Raw genomic sequence first — 8,839 nt, forward strand, 5'->3', positions numbered from 1 at the left:
TGGTTACCACAAAGAGTGGGATGGGGAAAGAGAAAATCAAAGGGTACAAAGTGTCAGTTTTCATTTTTTTAAATTCAAAGTTTCATTTTTTTAAATTCATAGACCTCTAAATAGAAGAACCCTGGTATTCTTACCAAAATATATCTATTCAATTGTAGTAATCTTCTAATGCTGCCATTATGGACAATATAATAATTTATATTTTTAATGTATAATTTATCCTAAATTTGAAGTTTCCCCTAAAGTCACCCTAACTCTAACTTCCTGGCATGAGATAACTAAATCATAATTTATTGATATATTTTTAATTTTTAAATAATCTTGACATTTTGCTTAATTTACTTTGCAATCATTACTTGATTGACCTTTATATTTGCTTTGTGACTCAATATTTGGTATTTTTATAAAGTTAAGGAAAGATGTATGGTTTTTATTTTTATATTTTTTATTTCAAAAATATATGAGAGTACAAACAATTTAGTCGCATTTTATATCTTTTCCTCTACCTAGCACGGGTTAGAGGTATGCCCTTACCCTCCATGATGATCAAGGCTTCCCTTAGATGTGGGTCTACCACCAAACCCCTAAATCCCTGTTAAACACCACCACCATTTGTGCACCATAGTTTTAATCAGTCAGTACCAATTAGATGGTGAGTACATGTGGAGCCCTTTCTTCTGATCTTGTGTCACTCCACTTTGCATAATGGGCTCACTCAATCCAGGAAACCATAAGCAGTGCTAGCTCACTGTCATTACTTAAAATTGAATAATATTTCATTGTAAAAATATACCAAATATTAATAATCCACTCATGAGTTGGCAGGCTCTTGTGTGGTTTTTTTTTTTACTTTAAAATTGTAACATGCTCATTAATTTTATTTCATCAGAATTTTATCTTTGGAGGTGTAGGTTCTTATCAAATAATCAACAGGTGTCCTGGGAATTTCATCAAGGTATAGGAGCTCCCTCTATGAAAGCCCATGAAGGAGGGTGAACTGCAATGCAGATTAAAGCTAATGATGTATTAATCCCTTAGGATCACCTAGATCACTTTGTAAATCTTATTATGCCTTGGCTAGGGAAATGCTAGATTGATAAAGCATTCTCTCCTTCCTCAGGTATACAGTGGCTCAGGGTTTAATTAAGGATGGAGCAGCACCAAAATGGAATGGCAGCCTTATCCATCTCCCCAGGTGGAGCAATTGCCAGAAACAGCACCAAAACAGGGTACCATTGTCCTTAGAAGAGCCAGAGATCCTGACTATCTGCCTAAGATTGTAAATCCTTTTGAAAGATTTTTAAATATGCTTTTTTTTTAAAGAAATGCTTTATCTGAAACTGAGAAACATCTCTTTGAAATGAAATATCAAGGAAGATAGTTCTCTATCCCACAATTTCCATAAGAAGATGGCATGCTAACTTCAGTGAGCACTTAGCTTTAATTTGCAAAATTATCTCCTCCTTCATTGACTTGAGACACTTTTTTTTTATTTGAATGTAATCAATTACCAAAAACAGAGTCTCACTAATTACCAAGTAAGTTTATGGTGCACTCTTTATGACAAATAGGGCTGTCTAGTCTTTGTTTTTCTTTCTTCAAAGCTAATTATTATTTATATAGATTACAGGTATGTAAAAGTTAGGATTTGCTTAGTTATGTATAGTAAGGACTTTATGTGTGCCTTTGAAATCTCTCAGTGGATTGGCACTCTGCACATCAAATTCTGCTTTAATTGAGTAATAAAAGGGTTTTCTTTTTAATTCTATTTTAACTTTGTGGAGAGGTTTTCTGAGTTGGAGACTCTTTACTTATAATATTTCCTAAACATTTTCCAGAATTAAAAATGCAACATAAACATAAAATGTGCCTACCACTTCTACATTTGAAGGGCTTTGAACACTAGATTCCTTTTTGAGCTTCCAGTCTGTAACCTGAAACTCTGCAGCACAGAGCTTCACTGTCCCCACATCTGCACACAGTAAGTTCTCTAGGCCTCTTTGGTGTCTACTGTCCCTCTAGAGCATACTTAGACCTTATTCCTGTGAATACACTCTCATAGGAAATAATCAGTTATTCTATCTTTTCTCTAAATGCATCTCACATCTTTAGAACTGAAATGGTTTCGGAGACCATGGGGCTCAGACACAAATGGGAACAAGATAATACACTCTGGGTTGGACACATAAACACCATTTCTGCCTTCTCTTCTTGCCCAAATGCCAGGAAATGTGCAGTGAGTGCTACTGAATCCATGCCTCTCTAGAGACCTAAACCTGCAGCTCTGAATTCTGAATCCAAAGTCTGAGGTTCCTCAGGAAGCATTAGAGCAGGTTCCAAAGAAGAATTTCTCTTCCTGTTTTCCTCCCCTTCCTGTCAAAGCAAAGAATACACAAGTTTGATCAAACTAGACCTGGCCTGAACCTGGAATTCACAACACAGACATACATTGGACTGAGGATGTTCCAAAGTCTCAAGGGAGACATATGCTGCAGTGTAAGAGATCAACATGGATTTTTAAGTTGACTTTGAAAGGATCCTTTTGGGGTGAGTGTAGACAATGTTTTAGATCTTGTGTAGTATTGTATTATAGTTGTGTGTGAAGAATGGAAATGCTGGCACCACATCTAAATTTTCTGTAAATTATGGTGGGACACTTACTAGTCACCTTTTGTGGAATAATAAGGATTAAATCACACAATGTAAAGGCTTCTCCACAGTGCAACAAGCCATACTTCTAATCAAATAGCACATGCTCAGTAGACATTGCATTATGCTGCTCTTCACTTTGGATATTAGGTATATGTTGTGATGAGTGTTGGGCAAAAGGCAGTATGTATGCTGTGCTTGCTGTCTCTACCTGAGTGCTACTAATAATGGATTCAGGTTGACCAACAGCAGCACTAAAAGGGGACCTGACAAAGAACCCAAATAGTGTATACATTCCACACCAGCCAACCACAATTCTTAGAGTGAGGCGCACATTATCAAATCATTTACATTCACATTGATGTTTCAGAGACAATTTTAAAGTAATTGCCTCTCAGCCCAGACTTTCAATTAGGATAACCTGGCTAGATTGAAGAAACATCATCACCTGCGTGTTGGGCTGGGTGGGAACATCCATGTGGTTTTAATTGTGCCCCAAATAATTCTAATTTGATAGCAGGGTCAATCATTAGGACTCATGCATACATTCATGAGAATTTAGTTTAGCCTTTGTTCGAGATAGAAGTCACAGTTTCTGCTCTATTGAGTTTGGTAGAGACAAATCAGTGTGGTCCATATTCCTACTCCTGTTGCAAAAATTCCTGGCACCTGTAGCAGGGGGAGGTAACAGGAAGAAAAGACAGGAGAACCTCCCATTTTGGTCTCCATGAATGGGCTGATCATAGCTGACTCTTTACTGTGAGCAAGAAAAATTGAGTGTAGCCTTTCTGCGTTTTATGTTCCTCCTGCTTGTCAGTGTTGTGGAAACAAGGGAAGAAATTGTGCTGACTCCTTTCAGGGCAGTCTCAAGATTTAATTCTAATTGTTCTACACAATATCACCTGAAAAGAAATTTCAGAGTAGGAGAAGAGGAGGAAGAGATGGCTGGTTTTCAGGTAAGTGTGCCCCAGATTAGAGGTTGTGTCAACTGTTTCTCCTAGAAAGTCATGTAGAACGTCAATTTTTTTTAACTTGCAAACCTTTACTTCTTTACTTCTAATGTGTATGCCTAATAAGTTTTGCAACTACATTTTTTAATTTCTTCTTATGATAGTCAAGGAGCTCTGGAAAATGCTTCCTCCTTATCTAACAGAGTCTGCTCTACATTCTCTCCCATAAGCTTCTTAATACAGTAGCCAATTTGTGTAAGAAACGTATGACATATAATATTGAAAATGTTCCCATTGCGACAGATCAAGATAGATTAGTGTGGATGTCTGAGATTCCTGTTGGATATAGTCTTTGAATTTGAGTGAAGAGGGGGAACATGTGCTCTCAAAGTTTTATCTGGCTGCTTGATCAGCTCTATGTAAAATATTATTAGGAGAATTCAGGAAGAGGATAGCATTGATTGCCTAGGATAATCAGAAAATCATGGAAAAAACAGAAAATAGAAGACTTGCTCTGTATGATGCTAAAGTATTTACATACATCATTAAAGATCACAACAAATGGGAAGAATCTGTATCTGAAATTTGCATAAAACTGATGATTCCTCATGATTACATATTGTTGGCACTGCCATGCCAGCAGTGATTTTGTTTCCTCCTCTTTTCAATGGTACCTAACACCAATTTGTCCCATTAAAGTTATGTTAATTTCATTCACTTGCGTAAGATGCTCTCTGACAGATTCCTCCAATATAAAGTTAATTGTTTTTTTTATCATTAAGTGTCTCGTGGAGATTTACTGACTGTTGTGAATCAACCATCACATTTAATCTGGAAGCTCCCCTTTCTTTTTATAGCTTGCTTTAAAAAATGAAGGCTGTCATCTGTTTCTGTTCAGATGAACTGAGATAAATTCAAAGTCTACCATTTACTGCATCCTTACAAAATACTTTCCTTAGGCAAGAAGCATTGATATCAGCAGTTATATCATATGATGCAGAGATTCAGGCCCCATCCCAGATCACCTGAATCAGAATACTGTATTTTAACAAAATCTCTAATTCTTCATTGTACTCGTAAAAATTAGGTGATACCTTCTAACTCTCTATGTTTCTCTATGTGAGAAATATGCACAATTTATTAATGTGATGTAAATGTAACACACATAAATTTATATTACTGTAGTAAGGCCCTTAAATTTGTATTCAATAATTTATCATCCAAAGCATAATCGTATGCACAGTTTCATACATCTTTTGTGATCTTCATTCCTGCAGATAAGAGAATGTGTTCAATAATATCAATGTGCTAAAAATTATATTATTGGATAATTCCAGTCACTCATATGTCAGAAGCAGTTCTCATAACTCATTTTCCTTGTAATCAAATGAATATCTCTCTCTATGGCCACTTGGGAAATATGTGTCTTTTTACAGGAGCTGGTGACCTTCAGGGATGTGGCTGTAGAATTCTCTCCAGAGGAGTGGGCATGTCTTGACAATGCTCAGCGGAATTTGTATAGGGATGTGATGTTGGAGAACTATGGAAACCTGGTATCCCTTGGTGAGGATCACTTATATACAGAATTCCTATTCCACATTAAGACCATTTTTTTTTATTGATAGTTTTTTAAAAGTTTCTAATTTACATGAATTTTATTTATTTATTTATTTATTATTTATATTTTAGCCTGTTATGGGGTATAAGAGTGAAGGTTACTTATATTGCCCATGCCCCACTCTCCCCTCGAGTAAGAGCTTCAAACATGTCCATCCCCCAAACGTTGCACATCTTACTCGTTGTCGTTGTATACAACCATCCCGTTCTTCCCCCTCCCATACTCCCGACACTCCATAAATGTTACTCCTACATGTCCACTTAGGTGTTGATCCATTAATACTAATTTGCTGATGAGTACATGTGGTGCTGGTTTTTTCATTCTTGAGATACTTCACTTAGTAGAATGGGTTCCAGCTGTATCCAGGAATATATGAGAGGTGCTATATCACCATTGTTTTTTAAAACTGAGTAGTATTCCATGGTATACATATACCACATTATATTAATCCACTCATGAATTGATGGGCACTTGGGTTGTTTCCATAGCTTCACAATTGTGAATTGTGCTACTATAAACATTCGAGTGCAGGTGTCTTTTTCATAAAGTGACTTTTGATCTTTTGGGTAGATGCCCAGTAGTGGAATTGCTGGATCAAATGGTAGATCTACGTGTATCGCTTTGAAGTATCTCTATATTGCTTTCCACAGAAGCTGAACCAGTTTGCAGTCCCACTAGCAGTGTAGGAGTGTTTCTATCTCTCCACATATATGCCAATATTTATTGTTTGGGGACTTTTTACTGGAAGGTCATTCTTACTAGAGATAAATGATATCTTATTGCAGTATGCTCAACATCTCTGATCATCAGGGAAATGCAAATCATTTTATTCTTAATGTATTTTTAATTTTTGATCTGTTCTATGTCTATGTTGTATAATATTAGAATCCAAGGTTCAGAATAACATGGCAGCATTTCAATTTCTCTACATTCTCAACATATGTATGTACGTATGTGTATATACGTTTACTTATTTAAAAGTTCTCAATGTAATCAAAACGTTCCCAAACAGCAAATGTTGGTGTGGATGCAGAGAGAGAGGAACACTCCTACACTGCTGGTGGGACTTCAAACTAGTCCAACCTCTGTGGAAAGCAACATCAATGAATTTTATATCCATGCTTTTAAAGAAAATTTGAAGATTTTGGTCCATAAAATCAAATCATTAGATGTCTCATGTTATCTTGGACCTTTCCCTTTGTTGGGATTTCACACTAGATTAGTGGTTACTCTAGAAATCAGGGTATATAATTGTTGTCTGCGCCTTGGAATAGAATTTCCACCTCTTATTTATTTGGTGCTAGTGGGAATTGGTGCTCTAGTCATAAATTAGATCAATTTTTATCATTCTACAGGGTCTGTGAGTAAGCAATATGTTGCAAAGGAATTTTCTAGAACCTTCTCTAATATTCTCTCTACTAAGGATAGTACTGCATTAGTAATTGGAAACTCTTCAGCAAGAGTCATGTGAAATTTCTCTAATGAAACAGGTCTTGCCGAGTCAAAGCCAGAGCTGATCACATGCCTGGAGCAAAGGATAGAGCCCTGGATTATGAAGAAAGAGGAAACAACAGCTAAATATCCAGGTAGGTGAGATTCAGTGAAGCAGATTAACAAATGTTAGAGAGCCAAAAGTCAAGGAGGAGGGCAGATATTAAAAAGTGGGTTTGAATATTCTGCTCTTTTGGAAATGATTTTTAGAAGCCTGTGTATGTTTCTCTTTTTCTCACAGAAGGACATCTTCTGTCCCACGCTCTTAAACTCTATAAGAACTCTACCCATGCAGTGATCTTCCTTAGAATTCAGTGAGAGCCAAACTTCTTGTCATGGATTATAAGGGAATACATTATCTATCAGCATTTCTATTGCTTAGGAGTTATGGGATTATCTGCATATTTTAAAGACCATGACATTAAACCATCTTTGACAGTATTTCGGTTTTCTGTCCTTTCTGGAGTACAGTGGCTGATCATAGCTCACTGCAACCTCAAACGTATGGGCTTCAGAGATCCTACAACCTCTGTCTTCCAAGTAACTAGATCTATGGGCATGAGCTACCATTTTGTTATTATTATTTTCTTATAAAAACGGAGTCTCCTCATGTTGCTAGGGCTGGTATCAAGATCCTGGCTTCCTTCTTGCTTGGTCTCCAAAAGTGCTAGGATTATAAGTGTGATCCTCCATGCCCAGGTCCATGTTTTAAGTTCCCTTTGATGCCTCATTTCTGAAATGTGTAAAGGGGAATAGTGAAGATGTTCGGATTTGTTTCTGGAATGCAAGAAACACTAGGGAAATATATTTATATTTTCTGCATCATGATTTCCAATTCTACGTTTTCAGAGGCAATCCTACAGAAAGTCAGATTCACTAATTTTGTACAAATGCATATCCTCTTCCTAAATGTAAAAATATCTAATGTTATTTGACTTAAAATAATCTTTTTCTAGTATAAAATGAGAGTAAAATTTCAGCTTTATTATACCCAAATACCCAAACTATAATATAGTTTATTTTCTCTGTTCACTTTATATAATTCTTAAATACACTGTATAATTCAGTGCTTCAAATAACTGAATATATTTATACTCCCAATTGATATATAATACTTTGATAACTTATGTTCCATAATTTCCTCCTATCTAGTAGCATCAGAAATGTGTCACTCATATGTGTGTGTGTGCATATATTTCTGTGTGTGGGGTGTTTAATGGGTGGAAGTCTCCACAAATAATATTTGTATAAGTGCATAAATTTATTGTACACACTGTAGTGATCTGATGTGTGTATGAATGGTAAAACAATAAAATTAAGGTAATAAACATATCCATCATCTCACATATTTATCATTTAATTATAGTGAGAACATTTATTAATAGTTAGTTCTATGGTCTTAAAAATTTTAAGCGTATAAAACATTATTATTAACTCTAATCATGTTGCCATACAATAGATCTCCAAGATCTATTCATCTTATAACTAAAAGATTTTACCCTTAAAATCTCCTCATTTTTCCTTACTCTACACCCTGGAAACCACTGTTGTACTCTTTACTTTTGTAAATTCAACTTTAAAAAAATTATCCATAGCAGTATTTATCTTTCTGGGAATGGCTGATTTTACTTAGCATAATGCCTCCTATGTCCATCCATGTTGTTGAAATGGCAGGATATTTATCATTTTCATGGCTTAGTAATATTATATGGTGTGTGTTTGTACAGTCATTTTTTATTCTATTCATCAAAGCAGGCATTTAGTTTGTTTCCATTTTCTTGGCTAATGTGCATAATGCTGCAATATATATGGGGGTGCCGAATCTTCTTCAGATACTGATTTTACATGAGTATACTCATAGGTAGAATTGGTGAATGACGAGGCAGTTGTATTATTTACATTTTTTGACAAATCTGTATGATGACACTGTCTATTTATAATCAATAACAGTCTACAGGGCTGGATTTCCTGCACACTCACTTATTATGTCTGTTGTTTTGGACATTAGCCATTTTAAAAGTCTACAAATGTGAAGAATGTGGCAAAGCCTTTACCCAGTGCACATACCTTACTCAACATAAAAGAATCCATAGTGGAGAGAAACCCTACAAATGTGAAGAATGTGGAAAAG

The sequence above is a fragment of the Microcebus murinus genome, chromosome 20 (genome assembly GCF_040939455.1).
Source record: "Microcebus murinus isolate Inina chromosome 20, M.murinus_Inina_mat1.0, whole genome shotgun sequence".
Classification (NCBI taxonomy): Eukaryota; Metazoa; Chordata; class Mammalia; order Primates; family Cheirogaleidae; genus Microcebus; species Microcebus murinus.